This window comes from Artibeus jamaicensis, unplaced genomic scaffold (assembly GCF_021234435.1).
Source record: "Artibeus jamaicensis isolate MK-2021 breed Jamaican fruit bat unplaced genomic scaffold, CSHL_Jam_final contig_387, whole genome shotgun sequence".
NCBI classification, from domain to species: Eukaryota; Metazoa; Chordata; class Mammalia; order Chiroptera; family Phyllostomidae; genus Artibeus; species Artibeus jamaicensis.
The window spans coordinates 12,263,188-12,279,596 of NW_026521812.1; the positions used below are offsets into that span (position 1 = coordinate 12,263,188).

At 38.3% G+C, this 16,409-nt stretch overlaps 1 pseudogene; it reads left to right on the forward strand.

The window, feature by feature from the left end:
- The first annotated feature begins 232 nt into the window (after positions 1-232).
- On the forward strand, positions 233-1,095 carry LOC119044981 (40S ribosomal protein SA-like; annotated as a pseudogene).
- The last annotated feature ends 15,314 nt before the right edge of the window (positions 1,096-16,409 follow it).

Below are 16,409 nucleotides of genomic sequence, written 5' to 3' on the forward strand. Positions count from 1 at the left end.
CAGACCCAGAGGCTGGGCTGTTGACCTCTCTGCTAAGCAACCTTTATGTTAAATTATTTTTAAGATTTATTTTCTCAGCCCTTTCAAGAAATGTGACACCTATTTTTTACCGTAATTAAAAATAAGTGTTAGCACTTCTACGTTATGCACAGAGAGGCCCATATGGCTTTGTTCTCAGTTCCTACACTGCGTTGTTCTCAGTTTCCACATAACTTAAAGGAAAACTGTCACAATGTCCAGAGACCTTGATGTCCTGCAAATGAAGCAGGGAGATGGCCTCAAGTTCCTCGCAGCAGGAACCCACTTAGGTGACACCAACCTTGACTTTCAAGTCAACTGGAACAGGTGCAAAAGGAAAAGTGGCGGCATCTGCACCATAAATCTGAAGAGGACCTGGGGGGAGCTTCTGCCTGCAGCTTGTGCAGTTGTTGCCACTGAAAACCCTGCTGCCCTCTGTGTCACCTCCTGCAGGGAGCTGCGCTGAAGCTTGTTGCTGCCACTGCAGTCACCCCTATCACCGGCACTTCACTCCTGGAACCCTCACTACCCAGACCTGGGCAGCCTTCTGGGAGCCGAGACTTCTGGGTGTTACTGATCCCAGGGCTGACCACCGGCCTCTCACAGAGACGTCTTATGTCATCCTGACCACCGTTGCTCTGTGTCACACAGGCTTTCCTCTGCGCTTTGTGGACATTATCAATCCTGGCAACCACAGGGGTGCTGCTCAGTGGGTCTGATGTGGTGCATGCTGGCCCCTGGAAGTACTACACATGTGTGGCACCATCTCTCATGAACACCCATGGGAGGTCCTGTGTGATCTCTACTTCGACCGAGATCCTGAAGAAATTGAGAAGAAAGAGCAGGCCGCTGCTGAAAAGGCCGTGACTAAGGAAGAATTTCAGGGTTCATGGTCTACCCTGGCTCCCGAGTTCACTGCTGCCCAGCTTGAGGTTGCTTACTGGTCTGCAGGTGCAAGTGCCCTCTGTGCCTGTTCTGCAGTTTCCTACTGAAGACTCAGCTGCTGCTGAAGATGGGTCTGCAGCCCACACTGCCCAAACCACTGAGTGGGTAGCAACAACCAATGAGTGGTCTTAAGCTGTTCTTTTACAAACTCAGAATGAAAATAAAGTTGGTGGAAAATAAATATGAGCATTATGCAGATTGAACTGCTGTATCAGCTAAACCAGCATACAATTCCAGCTACCAAGGAAGGGAAACCATAGAAAGGGTGTTTAATAAGGAAGGGAGTTAACTATCTATGTTTGCCAGGGCTTCACCTTCATGACCTAGTTATCTCTCACAGACCTCACCTATTAATGGCATCACATTACGAATTAGGTTTCCAACATAGGAATTTTAAGGAGACATAAACATTAAGTCCCTAACACTCTGTGATTCAAATATGGGGCAGCCCCAGGCCCCAGCATCTTAAATGCTTGCATCTGTACCAGGTTGGAACCCAGCTGCGCCATCCTGATTCCAGGGTGTTTTCTAAGGGCTGGCTTTGAAGAGTCAAAATTATCGTTTGACCTTTGGGTTGGGATATTTCACACATTAACCTTTCTAAAAATAAGCCTATTATCTTCATGTGTGTCACATTTTCATTTGGAAGCTATCATACAAACTACGGCAGAATACATATCTAGGTTAGAATGTCAGCAAAGAGGATTTCCAGGGCAAGCAAGGTAAGAACATACCAGAGTACAGCTTCCAGTAATGTGGACTAAAATTTTAGTGCTGTAAAGTACAACAGTAATTTCAAAAATTGATGATCTTTTCACTGAAACCAGGTTAAATTGTTTTAAAAGCATGTGGTCATTGTTGAAACATCTAGAAAAGTAACAATAATCACTAGTAATGCTATTACATTGGTGGTAAAATGGCACCAGATATTAGACCTCGGTTCAGTGGCCTCAGTACTTGAGTTCTGGCTAAGAAAGAATTCAGAGACAAGAGCCGAACCATAAGAGAAAGCTTCGTTGAAATGTCGCAGAGGTAAAAGATGTGAGCTGTGCAGGAAATGGGCTCAGGAAGTGAGTTACAAAGGCACAAAGAAGGGCCCTTGGAGCTTAGGAGGGAGATATGTGCCCTGAAAGATGAAAGAGGGAGAAAAGGCCATTATGAGAAGCTGAATCTATGTAGCGATCAGCTCTGTTCCACAGCCTCGCCTACAACGCTGCAGTCAGATTGAGTGTTTAACAAAGAATTTAGACACTCTGTGCATTTGAGAAAAAGAGGGTGGAGAAAGAGCATGGCTCAGGGTTTAGAGTCTATCATCCTTCTCCTATGTAATCTAATATAACCCCCAGGTGCAGCCAGTCTTGTAATGTGTGCATGAAATTGAGATGGAGAGACATTTGCGAAACATGCTCTAAGTTAACACAGGGTAATCTTGTTTGTTAATTCTTTTTAAAGTTACTACTAAATACAGAAAATGACTCATTCAAATAAATGCATAATATAACACTGTCATTGGTGGTAGAAAGCTTTTAAAAAGGATAATTATTACTTGGTGGAGTGTATACTCTCTGCTTTGCTAGTGAGGGTGTAAATTGGAATATAAAATCTTATGTGGAGAGAAATTGGTATAAACAGCCTTAACATTTTTATATCACTTGATTTAGTGATTCCATTTCTAGAAGTTGTGCTACAAAAATAATGAAAGATACACTCAAAGATTAATGTGTAAGAATATCCCCCATAGCATTGTTTATGATAATGAAGCATCAGAAACAAGCTAGATATATAAAATTAAGTAAATGGTTAAATTATTGATTATATTATTCATTTAACTGCTGTGTCAATGATCACCCATGTTTTAGAGGATATTCATCACCCAACTCTCTCAAGAGATGGTGCCAATCATTCTCCCTGAGCTCTGCACTAAGTGGGCTGTACTCAGCTTAGCAATCTGCTCTCACCCCTGTGCCCTGCCTAAGGCTGCTGCCTTGTCACATCCCTCCAGTGTCCTACAGTGACTCTGCTCTGCCCATCTCCTCAAAATACCATGCTGCAAAACCAGGTTCCAATCCCCAGACTCTCCTCTCCTTCCCGTCATCCACACACCTCAGAAGGGAGCAAATTTGTCAGTCCTGAATCTGCAAGTTTTGGGGACAGAGGGACCCAATCAGGGAGGTGAGACACAGCATTTGCAATGCATGCAGTATTTGGCTTCTTCAGAACTACTTTCCAGAAAAACCAAATGTGTGAGGCGAAACCCCACCAAGGAGCTGAGGGGAAGTCTGGGTCCAGTGGAATCCAAAGCAGCTGCTTGGAGCTCTGCTGATTTTAATAATCTATTTCTATTGTTCTTAGTAATCTTTTAACATACTGAAAGCAAAGAATTGGAAAGCACTTGACTTACGAAAGAATTTGCCATGCAGTCATTAGTGGTATTCACTTTCTCAACATTGTTTTTTTGTTTCATTGTTTGTTTTTAGAGAGGGAGGAAAGGAAGGAAAAAGAGAGGGAAAGGAACATGGACGTGAGAGAGGAACATCGATCGGTTGCCTCCCTTATGTGCCCCCACCAGAGACCAAACCTGCAGCCTAGGCGTTTGCACTGACCGGGAATCCAACGAGCGAGCTTTCTCTTTGTGGAGCGATGCCCAACCAATGCAGCCCCGCTAGTCAGGGCTGGAGTATTTTTAAGTGCTCCTTTACTTTGTCCCCAGGAAATTTTTACACAGTAGGCTCAAGAACCTTAGAAATATCCTGGGTGGATGAGAAGAATCTCTCTCTTTGTAAAGTGGAAACAAGGTGTTTATGAACGGAGCAGTAGGAAAAAAGTGGCTTGATGCTTTTATCACAGGTGCTTCCCTCAACAGATAAATTTTAGAAAGAATACGCCTGGGAAATCCTAGTCAGCGTTATCCGGGCTTGTAACTATAGTTACACACGTCGGAGCACTACAGTTGTTGTGACGCCACATTTCTAATGATGAAGTATTAGGAATTTCATGTAGTCCTTCCATCTACATTCAGACAAACAAGCAAAAGTAATGCTACACATGCAAAAAATCAAACCATTCCTTGGGTTTGGGGGAAAGACCCCAACTTCTTCTTTTAAGATTTTATTTATTTATTTTTAGAGGGAGGGGAAGTGAGGGAGAGAAACATTGACCAGTTGTCTCTCCCATGTTCTGAACCAGGAATCCTAGCCCACAAACCAGGCATGTGCCTTGACTGGGAATCAAACCAGCCACCTTTCGGTTTATGGGATGATATCCAACCCACTGAGCTACACCAGTCAGGGCAGGCCCCAGCTTCTTACAAATTACAAAGATCTTTTCACAATCACTCCTACACCAAAGAGCTTCTTTATTTGCAACAAAAGCCAGATTTTCAAACCCCTCCTCCAACCACTAATTATAAATTCAAAATGCTTCAAAGAGAAATACAATCAAAGGATAACATGTTGGCAAAACTTTGATAGTAAAAGATGCAGTGGAACTGATTAAGTCTGCCTTCAAAACCTGTATTACAAAGTAGGTTTGACAAAAATCCCCTGTTGCTAAATTACTGTTGTTCTTGCAGTGACAATGACAGAGCAGCAGCAAGAAGCTCCAGGAAATGATGAACCCCCCTGTCGCCAATATTCTGAAAGTAATCTTTACAGTAGTGCTGGATAAGTTCTTTTACTGTAACCTACCAGTTTTTAATCAGTAAAAACTTTTACATTTTTGAAAATATCAATTTGCATATTTGATTGAGTTTGCGTAACATTACGTGTTGCAACCACATACACAAAAGAAAGCTTTGTGTTTTCCTCTGCCTAAGGCTTCAAAGGAAAGCAGGAGAGAAGTGGTAACCTCTCCCCAGGAAAATACGGCTTACAGTCACGGAGCTTCCAGCTACTCAGTGCTGAATTAATATATGAAAGAAAGAAAAGTTTTCTCCAGAACCATTTAAACAGAAGGATGAGGATGCCTTAAAGAGATGTTCAGATGGAAGAGTGTGCATTTTAAAGGCTCCAAAAGAAACGGAAACTGGCTGTGGGAAAGTAAGAATGATTCATAAAGATCTTGAACTTGGTCTTTGGAGAGAACAAATATATTCTACCCTGTGCTTACAGCGTCTAATCCCCATCACCTTTACAAGAAAGCCTGTAATGAAAGCCAATTACCTCACAACACGCCACTAGAAAGAATGACCCATCTACTTTCGGCTGCTGACTGAGTTACAAGGGGTTGCCATGGTTCAGGCAGCCTCATCACCAGAAATGCTTAACATGCAGAGTGGGAATGGAGGTCGCATAAAGGTACCAGGGGTGGTGCTGTGGGATGTGGGATGGTTCCTTTTTCTAGAGTAACAACGCAGCCTGCCGAAATGGTGGGAAGAGCAAGAGGGGAAGTTCCAGAAGACGTAATTAAGTTGCATTCTATGTAAAATTTCACAAGGTACCTAAAACAATTAAGACATAGTTCATGACACTTAAGTAAGAAAGGCATTTTAGAGCTTAAGAGTTGCCACAGCCACATGCTGTAAGAAATACAACCATTGTTTCAATTACTTTCACTTTTGTTTGGCTTGGACTTTCATATTGGAAGTTTTCTCGAATCACATTTTACACATTTTACTTTTTAACATTTTATTTCACACGCATGTGTTGGTATATGTATAGATATGTGTGTGTGCTAGGTTTTTTCTTGAATTATGTGACAGTTGCAAACACCATGTCCTTTACCACTGAACACTTCACATGTGTTTCAAGAACAAAGACATTTTCTCACATGAGCGCACACAGGTGTTAAGTCCAGGAGGCTTTAGTTAATGCGATACTCAACAACATACAGCTTATGTTCAACGTTCGGCATTTATCCTAACATCCTTTATGGGAGTTTTGTCCCAATCCAGGACTTGGCATCGCATTCACTTGGCAGGTCTCTCTTTAGTCGCCTTTAATCTAAAATAATTCCTTACCCTTCTTTTTCTCTCATGATATTAACCTTTTTGAAGATTCTTGGCCATTCATTTTTGTAGAGCGCCCCTCAAAGTGTCTGATATTTCCTTAAGTGTATGTTTATTTTACATATTTTAGGCAGGAATAGTATATCATTAGTGCATCATAATAGGAAGCTCAGATGTTTCCTAGTGCTGTTAATTAGAAAAACGTGGGTAAGGATAGCTGTCAGGTTTCTCTACCATGAAGTTACTGTTTTAATTTTTGTAACAAATGTGTTATCTCTGGGAAGATACTTTGAGATAATGTAATATATTGTTCCTTGTCAAACTGCCACACAAGTTTTGGCATCCACTGAGGACACTTGCTTAAAATAATTATTACATGATGGTTAAAAAATTATTTCAGTATCTTTTGAAAAAAACTATATGACTAGAAACTAAAAGAGAGATTTCAATTTTGTCATTTCTCACTTGTATGTGTTTAGATGTATGGAGAGATAGATACCTGTGCAACTTGATTAAGTATGCACTTTCATTGACTCCTTAAGACATACGGAAATATTTTCCACTCGCATTTTGAGCAAGAAGCTTTTCCTCTCATGAGAAACCTTACCGTTTCCACGATTGCACATGTGTGCAATTACTATGTACTGCTTCCTAAGAAAGTTCTGCAACGCCACACTCTATAGGATATATCAGTGCATTTTTTCCCAATTCAATTCTTACTTTTTTCATGCAGTTGTAGGACTTTTACCCTTGTAGTCAAAAGGAATGGTGGATGGATGTCCAAGGGATGGATCTTCTTTTAATATCAGATGCTCTGGGGGCCCAGAACCAGAGCAGAAGCTTGAAAACTGTTCCATAAACTTAGGTACATAAGAACGAAGCTTGTATGTTGCACAAAATGGATGCTCAACAGGCCATGTTAAATCGATGAACCTCATTAAGTGTATAATGAGTTGTTAAAATACGATAAAAGGAACCTTTCCAACAACATATTGAAAGTAATAATGGATTTAATATGTAAAAATCAAAATTGAAAAAGTTATTTTATACTCGAAAAGTTACATTTTACCTATTCTAAAGAAATAGAAAAAAAAGGATAAATGCCGTCTTTCCATGCTTCTTACATTATGTTTTGGCCAGGAAAACAGAAGCTTTAATTTATTGATAATAGAAGCAGGTCAAGACCATATCACATAGCTTTAGTGTTGCTTCTGTCATTTTCATTCCATCAATAACTGTACCCGCAGTGTGTGAAAGGGCACCTGGAAGAGCACCCAGCATGCAGGTGAAATTCCGCAAGCATGTGGTGAAAGAATAAACTCCATAAATACTTGATGAAAGAGTAAAACTTGTAAGCCCCTGTGAGTCTCCTCACAAGGAGGCATGCAGTGTCGGCCAAGTGTTGATTCTGAGCTCTCAGAACAGGCAGATTCCACAGCACAAAGAGGCAAAGAGGCCATTGTGTTTTCTGAATAAACACAATGTTTTTAAATACTGACAGGCAATCTTGGAAAAATTCAGTGTCTAACTCAATTGTGAAACTTGTAACTAAAATTGCTTTGGTAGAAGAGTTTATTATACGCTGCCCTGTGAACCTGATGAATTATGCATCAACGTGGAAAGTGCTGAGAGCTGCAGACTTGACTACTGCAATGGAATTATTACTGAACTTGAAGTCAGAGGCTTGGGTTTGAGTTACAGCTTCTTCACTTAATTAGGTAAAGTGAATAGCCCTTAAGCAAGTTACTTAATCTTTCTGAGTCAACTCTGCCCATGACTAATGTGGTAGATAAGCTGAAATGTTTTGCCAATATTAAAATACTAAAGGAATCATTATTTTGAAAGTCCACATAAGAAATCCATGTACATACTGTACAATTTTATTTAACAATTTTAATTCCCCTAATGGGCAATGTATGGGTATTAGAATAGATTGAATTAATAAAGACCCTTAACATTGAAGTTCCCTAGACATACATGCCAAAACTGTTTTAAGTTGACCTTAGTGTTAAATGACATCTGTCTAGCAGTTCATCAGACCGCTGCTCCATGAACTCCCAGAATAAGATCAAAAGGCCCAACAATAATTTAAGCTCCATTGTTCCTGCATCCCCAGTGTGCAGAGGAGCACAGAGCATGTAAGTGAAATTCCATGAATATCTGATGAAAGGATAAATTCCATAAGTATTTGATAAAACATGTAAGCCCTAGACCAGGAGGACTAGGAGTCATCCTACAGTCAGAATCTGGAAAGAATCTGAACTGATAATTTGATGGAAAGAGCAATTACTGATCTCTGCATGACATACAATCAGGCAATGCAAATCTGTTGGCCTGAAAGAAGAGAAACTTTATCCTAATCCCACTGTCTTTCACTGACTCAGAAGCCCAAGGCATTTCCCAACCAGAAATCAAGGCATATACCTCTCTCCAGCCAGAATGCAAAAACCTGATTACTGGTTTCCATCAATCTCCATTAATCTATTCCTTTCTATTAAAAACTAGACTAAAACTCCCAGAAAATACATAGGCAGAAAATAGGGAGGAGAAATGTTTATTTCTTCTACATCTGGGAGATGTAGACCTCATAAATAAAAGTATATATACATATGGAGGTAAAATAAGCCCAAATAGAAATGCCTGTGGAAAATTATGCTTTTTTATAATTTTGATGTTTTAGCATTTCAAACAACCAAATAGTAGAGAGAAAATAATATGTCAGCCTAAGTCAAGCAAAACCTCATGCACTATAAATCTAGCATTTTCTTAAATTAGCCTAGGAACTAAGCAGCAATTCATCACCCAAGCTTAGATATAAAAACATATTGACTAAAACTTAGTCTTACAGTGTCCATGGCTTACTCTAAAATATCCCATCTGAAATATCAGGGCAGTCCATTGCTGTCCTCAAAATCCCATGTGCTCAAGTGATCAACTAACAAATGCAAGGCTCACTAGTGGTCAGTATGATATGAGTTCTAAACATGAAGATGTTACTCTTTGCTAATTAGCACACAATCTCAAAAATGGGTTTCTGGTGGTGGAAATAATTGTCTGAGGACTGGCATAATGAATGTTGAACTCTCAAAGATAAAATTAAAGATATGCTAAGTGTGTAGACCAGCTAAAGTGGCATACATATACAGGTGAATGAATATATAGACAGACAGATGCTAGACAGATGGACATGGACAAGTATGCATTTTTAAAAGACACTTACTCTTTCTAACATGCAAGATAGAAGAGCCCAAAAAGGCCAGCAGCCTTACCTGTAGGGAAGATGCCTTAGAATAAAATCCCTACCTCCTTCAGCTCCAGAGGTGAACCTCTAAGGGCTTGAGTGGTACACTGTCAGCGCCATATTGGAACCTGAGCTTAGCAAAGAAAAAAAGTGCCCAAATACCCTCCCATATTTAGAACCAAATAGAACAAGTTAATGAAATCTCTATAATCAAAAACACAGCCTTATATAAAGCCCTGCATTAACCACTGTGTTGCCCAGTGGGACGAGGTGCCATTGCTAACCTTCATTAACGGTTGTGGCAGGCCAGTAATAATCAGCCCCCTGGAAATGACTTATGCACAGTAATTGTGGAAAAATAAAACAATTTGACTTTACTTAAAATGTTGACATTTACTTCATAATAATTATTGCGTTTATTTGCGTTTATTTTAATTTTTAATTTATTTTATTTTTTTCTCTTGATTGCTAAGCATTTTGATACCTCCTCTTCAAATTTTGCACCAGAGGCTAGTGCCTCGCTGCCCTGATTTTCAGCATCTCAGGATTTAACAAGATATTGAAAATATCTTGTGTCTAGAATTTTGGTATTTGGTTCCAGCGAAACTTTCACTCAGGGTAGTGCTCAAAGCCCCTCAATGAATGAAAAATGAACTTCTAGACTTATAAAATGAGTAGTGAGAAATATTTGCTTTGTTTTTTATTTTATTGTCTAAATGTTACCTTACTAATATGTTGTTAGTCAGTGTCTCTATGTGTGGTATGATTAAACTCCAACCTGCTTTCATTTTTACCTGACATCCAAGAATTTCCAGAGCACTACCATTATCTGCAAAAAAGAAGCCAAAAGAGTTAATTTGGGTCAGTTTGCAACACTTGAGGAAACAATGAATAGGCTCAAAAGTAAAGTATATTTAATTTTGTTTATGCATATTTTTGTAGCACTTACTATGGACCTCATATTATTTGTCATGCTTTACAAAAACTAACCCACAACAACCTTCTATGTGAAGTACTATTAACATCTCTGCTTTAACAGTGAGAAAACTCTCTTCTTTCCCTTGGGAAAATGCAGAACTAGCTCTATCTCATTTGAACTGTATGACAGACAGATAAGACCACCATGGATATTTATAAAACTAACACAGCAAAAGGGAAGAAAACACTAAGTCTTCAGTCCCAGAGGGGGCTATATCTCTAAAGCAATTCACAAGAATCAAAAAATAAATTTAGAAGCCATGTTAAAGTCCTTAATTGAATGCAAAAACAGGAATTCATAACTAAAAAATCTGAGCAAAATGAGACAGCAAATCAGTAAGATTTATCTTACTGATAAATAATAATTTTTAGAAGAGGGAAGAAATTTTGTTTTTTTAATTAAATGTAAATCTTCTTAAAGCCTTCACCAAGAATATGTCTTCCCATTTGAAAAAGGGTTCAAATGTACTGGACTAATGGTTCAAATTGCAGCATAGATTGCCATAAAAATATATCTAGTTCAGGAAAATGTTTCCAAAGACTGGCATTTTATTCTGTCCATTCTCAGTTTTTAATATGAATTCTAACAGTGGATATAATTTCTAGATTGAGACCCTCTTAACCTGATAGTCTGTTTTTTCCCAACTTTATTGAGCTATACCAGTAACTAACATATAACATTGTGTAAGTTTAAGGTGTACATGCTGATTTCAAACACGTACATTTCAATACAATTACCACCTTAGCATTACTACCATGTCCATCATGTCACATACTTACCATTTGTTTCTTGTGGTGAGCACAGTAATTTTAAATTAACCACTTCCCTTTTGCTTCATGTTTCAATTACCCTTGTACCCCAATACCTCGCAAAGAACCCATACTCAATATACATTAAGAAAATGTTTCACAAATAAATGTACAGATCTACTCTTCCCATTCCCATAAAATAATTATTGAACATATGAGTAACTTAAACACATGGTGGCTTCTAAACTAAGGAGCTCATAATTTAATCTTGGGTGGTCTATTATTCTCAACTGAAGATGAAAAATAGCTTCTTAAATGTACTCTTATTGAAAAGATCAGTTTTGCTTCAAAAGAATGATGATTCCAAATGAAATATGTAGTTTTTCTTGGTGTAGCAAATATATCCATTAAAATAGCATAATGAGTAGATGATATTTTAAATTTTTAAGTGACTTTTTCAATTTTCAAAGAATTTTAATATCCATATGTCCTAAACTTAATGTTACCAACTATTCCCAAAGTATTGTAAAAAAAACACATGTATTTCAGCTGAAGTTTCTAGCTAGATTGTGAGAGAAAAGGTGATTAATGAATTTTCGGGTGAACAGAAACTACATCAGGCTGCTGCTATGGTGCTTTGATGTCACTTGGCAGCCATCTGCAAGGTTAACAGGAAAGAAGACAAATGAGTTTTTGGAAAGGTGTATTCATTGGGACCCCTCTTCCCTCCTGACCCCTGGCTCAAGCATCAAGACACCCTTTGATTAGCAAATCTGTACCCAGACCTCTCACCACTGAGAAGGTGTCAGGCAAACAGGTAGTGAGTTCTGCAAATGCTTTGTAGGCATTGGGGTCCAAGCTGCCTTCAGTTGTTATCATATCCAATAAGCTTGAAGCTAACTTAAAGTCAGAAACCAATGGTGGTATACCTCTGTGCAGTGTGGTACCAAAACTGGTTAGCTTATGTACAGGGACATGCTCAGAGGTGCACATGTATTTCGAATTTTCTTGCAAACCTGGGATAAAATGCAAGCTGTTGGTGGATATGTTTTTGTTAGACTAGACTTCTTTTTTTTAATAAGGCAAACATTTTTATATAACTGTAAAAAGAACACTTGAAGGGCTAAATACCTCACCAGCTTCTACTGGCCATCCTGGAATATAAATTAAATGACTTTTTATACATGATAAAAAACACCCTACATAACTCTTGTCATTGTCCCAAGCACAATTCCATTGCCACCTGCGTAATCTGAGAGTAAATGCTTCTCGAACACATGCATAAAAAAGGATTTTGTTAGCATCTTACATGCATCTCAAAAAAGGTCATGGAAATAATAACACTGCCTGAGAGACTAATCAGAATATCATTTTCTATATTGTGATAACCATTTCCATGTTTATATAAGTACATGGTTTTAGACAAAGCAACAATTGTAGTATTTTTCTATCATTTCCCCACATATTGAAGACTTCTGCAGACATCTTTGTAAAATAATTATCAGTTTTTCTGACACTTGTTTCATGACATGAGATCCCCCACTAATTAGTTCTCTGGGAATGGAGTGCATTGTAACAAAGGTAACTTCATTACATTTTTTAATTGTTATTTCAGTTTTAATTATGTGTGATGTGGCCCAAAGGCAAACAGTGTTCCTAATAAGCTGTACACACACACACACACACACACACACACACACACACACAAATGTTTGTGTGTGCCAAGCTGAGCTCCACAGGGTCAAGGATCTTCGTTCACTACTGCACCCCTAGCACCTGTCCCAGTGCCTGGGACATAGAAGGATCCCTATACACGTTGTGGAAAGAATGTTGACATCCAAAACCCAGCGGTTGTGGCTTTATTTTTGTATAAACTGAATGCTCCCCAGAGCAACATGCAAAACTGCGAGATTGTTTCCCTTAACTTCATCCTCATGTTCTGCATGCGTCCATTTCCCCGTCAAATCCACTCTGCTCCCTTTGGGCCTCCAATACATTAAACAGCATTACTATTCATAACTTTGACAAGATGCTGTGTCCAAAAACTGGACTGTGAACTTTACATTTTCATTTAATTCCCATGACAATGTTATTAATCAGGTAATGCCATCTCATTTAATAAACGAAGGAAATTGAATTAGAGAGTGAGTACCTTACTATTGAAATGAGTAAAGGAGCTGAAAACAGATCTCAAATGCCTCTAACTAGGAGCTCTGACCTCAACATCTTATCACATCACCATAAAATAAAACAGCCTCCTACTTTACTAAGTCCTCCTTACTACCACAAGGTGATAGGACATGCTACTCTTCTCATGCTTATCTCTAAACCCCACTTCCCTGCTCAGGACCAAATCCTTCTGCTGCTGCTTCCAAAATATATCACCCCTGGGGCTACTTCCCTCACTGCCACCACCTCCGCCCACCTGCAATCCCCTCTCAGTTGCACTCCTTCCACCTCCCCCAGTGTCTCCGTGCTTCCACTGCGAATCATTCTCCATAGAAGAGCCGACATGTCCAACTTTCAGAGTTGGATATCTTGGATCTCTATGTCCCCTTACAAAAAATGAACATATTGTGTGAAATATAAAAAAATGTATGAAGAAAAGTAGAGAAAACAGCTATATAGCCACTGACTATTTTAGGAACTAACACTTAACTAATACATTTAAATCTCCTTTTTCTCTCTCCCTTGGTAACTTCCACATTCACTGTCCTCTGACACTCTTATATTTGATATTTACTTTACTAGCAAACTTCTGTTTTGTCTACCACGTATCTCTACTTCGGGCTACTACTACATACACGTCTCCTTGGTCTCCTACATATATCTCCATTTCTGCATTTTTAAAGTTCAATATAAATGGTATTACATTGCATTTGTCCTCTGGCAATGTGTTTTTCACACATTAACATGCTCGTGGCATTTATTCATGTTAACTTTCACTTCTGTATACTAGTCCACACACTGAATAAATAATATTTCATTTATCCATTCTTGTGCTGATACATGCTTAAGTAGTTTACAGGTATGCCATTGTTATTAATTATACAAACAGTGGTCCCAAAGGTTATTTCTATACATTATTCTTACTATGTAATTTTGGGAGTGTACTCTTAGGAATAGTCCTAAGACTAAAGAGCTAAGCGAAAGAGAATTTCATCTCCAACTTACGTTGTAGAATTGACCCAATGTAGTTATTTGCAATGGTTCAGTTCTTTTGGAAGGGTACAGGTAGCTCCAACAGTCAGAGGAAGAGGAAGACTATCTTCCCCCACAACTTTTTCTGATGGTATTAACAATGAAAGCACGTCTCCGAGATGTTGTTTAGCAAGCAGTCATATTACTTACACTGGAGGCCAGTGAAGTTCCATCTTTTCTTCTTTTATCGTAAAGCTCATTGCATCGAAGGAATCACTCAAGGCAGGTATGACAATATGTGTTTTCTTTTGACTTGGAGTTGACTCTTTATTTTTTTAATTTCATTTTTTAATTAAAGTTTATATTGAATAGATTTTGTATTAATATCAGGTGTACAACACAGCAGTTAGACAATAATCTACTTTACAAAGTGTCTCCCCTCAACATATTCCCAGTACCCACCTGGCATCATACATACTTACTACACTATTATTGACTCTATTCTCTGTGCTTTACTTTTACCTCCCCGTGACTATTTTGTAACTACCAGTCTTTACTTCTTAAGCCTTTCACCTTCTTTACTTAGTCCCCTAAGCCTTCTTCCCTCTGGCAATTATTAACCAGTTCTCTGTATCTATGAGTCTATTTCAATTATGTTTGTTTATTTTGTTCTTGAAATCACAGTATTTGTCATTCTCTGGCTGACTTATTCAGACGTGACAATATTTGAGAGGCAGAATTCAGCTTACCTTTTTAAAAATTTTTATTTAGTTATTTTTCAAGTACAATTTTTTTGTCTATTTCTCCCATCCCAGCCCCCCCCCGCCCCGTGCTCCCCACCTCCCTCCCATTTCCACTTCCCTTAGTTCTCGTCCCTGTGTCCTTTATATTTGTTCCTCCAAATCCCTCCCCTTTTTTCCCCTTAAATTCCCTTCCCTCTCCCCTCTGGTCACTGTCCCCCTATTCTCAGCTTACCTTTTAAGAGGCTAGAGTAACAGAACGTTCTCAGGGGTCTGGGCACAAGACCGGATGGTATCCTAGGACTAGGCGCCACTAGGAGGACTGCTGAATGTACTAAGATTTTTCTTCTACCATACAAGATGGGAAATGGCTGTTTAATTTATTTTTAGTATAATAAATAGAAAGATTCACTTAAATAGATATTTCCTAGTACATACATACAGATACACTTTGTCCCTAAATCTCTCTACCCACCTAAACCGGTGGTCATTATTAAAGACTCTTGCCAATTTTCCTCACCTTTACTCTCCATGCTCCCTATCAGTGTGGGCTAAATGTTGCAAGAAAACTGGTTTGAAAATATCAGTTTAAATGATCTAAACAAAATGTGTTTTATAAATTTGCCAAAGCCCCATTAATAAACAGAGTCAAATCAAGACAACTTTTACTATGGACGTAAAAAACATTTTTTCTGTAATTAAACATAATCTGAAATAAAACACAATAAATAACTGTAACAGCTCTGACTATAAAATTAAAAAACTCACTTAACTACTGATAACATACCTAAATATTACTTGTACTTTAAGATCATTTATTTGTATGTTAAGGTAAAAGTAAACTGAATGTAAAAAGGTAGCATTAAAGTATTATATTGTAGAATAATGTGAGAAGTCCCCAGAAGATGTAGAAATTTCCTCCACAATAACCCTGCAAGCCCAAGCTTGCTCACTTTCAGTGCTGGGGCTCGTTGTCTAGGTCAGCTCACGTCACCTTTGGCTTTCACCAATTCTCCTTATATGGCACAAGCCTGTTTTCTTAAAACATTTGCCCATTGAGTGTAAGAATATGTAACTAGCCCTGGCTGGTGTAGCTCAGTGGATTGAGCGTGGGCCTGTGAACCAAAGTATCACGGTATGACTCCCAGTCAGGTCACATGCCTGGGTTGCAGGCCAGTTCCCAGCAGGTTATGCACAAAAAGGCAACCATACATTGATCTTTCTCTCCCTCTCTCCTTCTCTTCCCCTCTAAAGATAAATAAATAAATAAAATCTTAAAAAAAAAAAAAAAGAATATGTAACTATATGATGCAGCCATTGGACAATACTAACTTTAAATATAATTGCAGGCAGGAAAATTTCTAAATAATATGATTATTTTATAACAGTAAGCCTTTGCTTTGTTTCAGTGTTCTCATATCCAAAGCATTCTCATATACTTTTAAATGTAAAAAAAAAAATTAATGTTTACCTAATGAATAATGATAGTTTCTTAGATGCTATTTAAATATCTAGTACTATTTAATATTTTCATTTTAAAATACATTCTCACCCCTCTGGAAATTAAGACAATTTGGTTTTATTATGATGAGATATTATATCTACAAGTCATTTTTTATATTAAATCAAACTAGTCAAAAGGATAATGAGT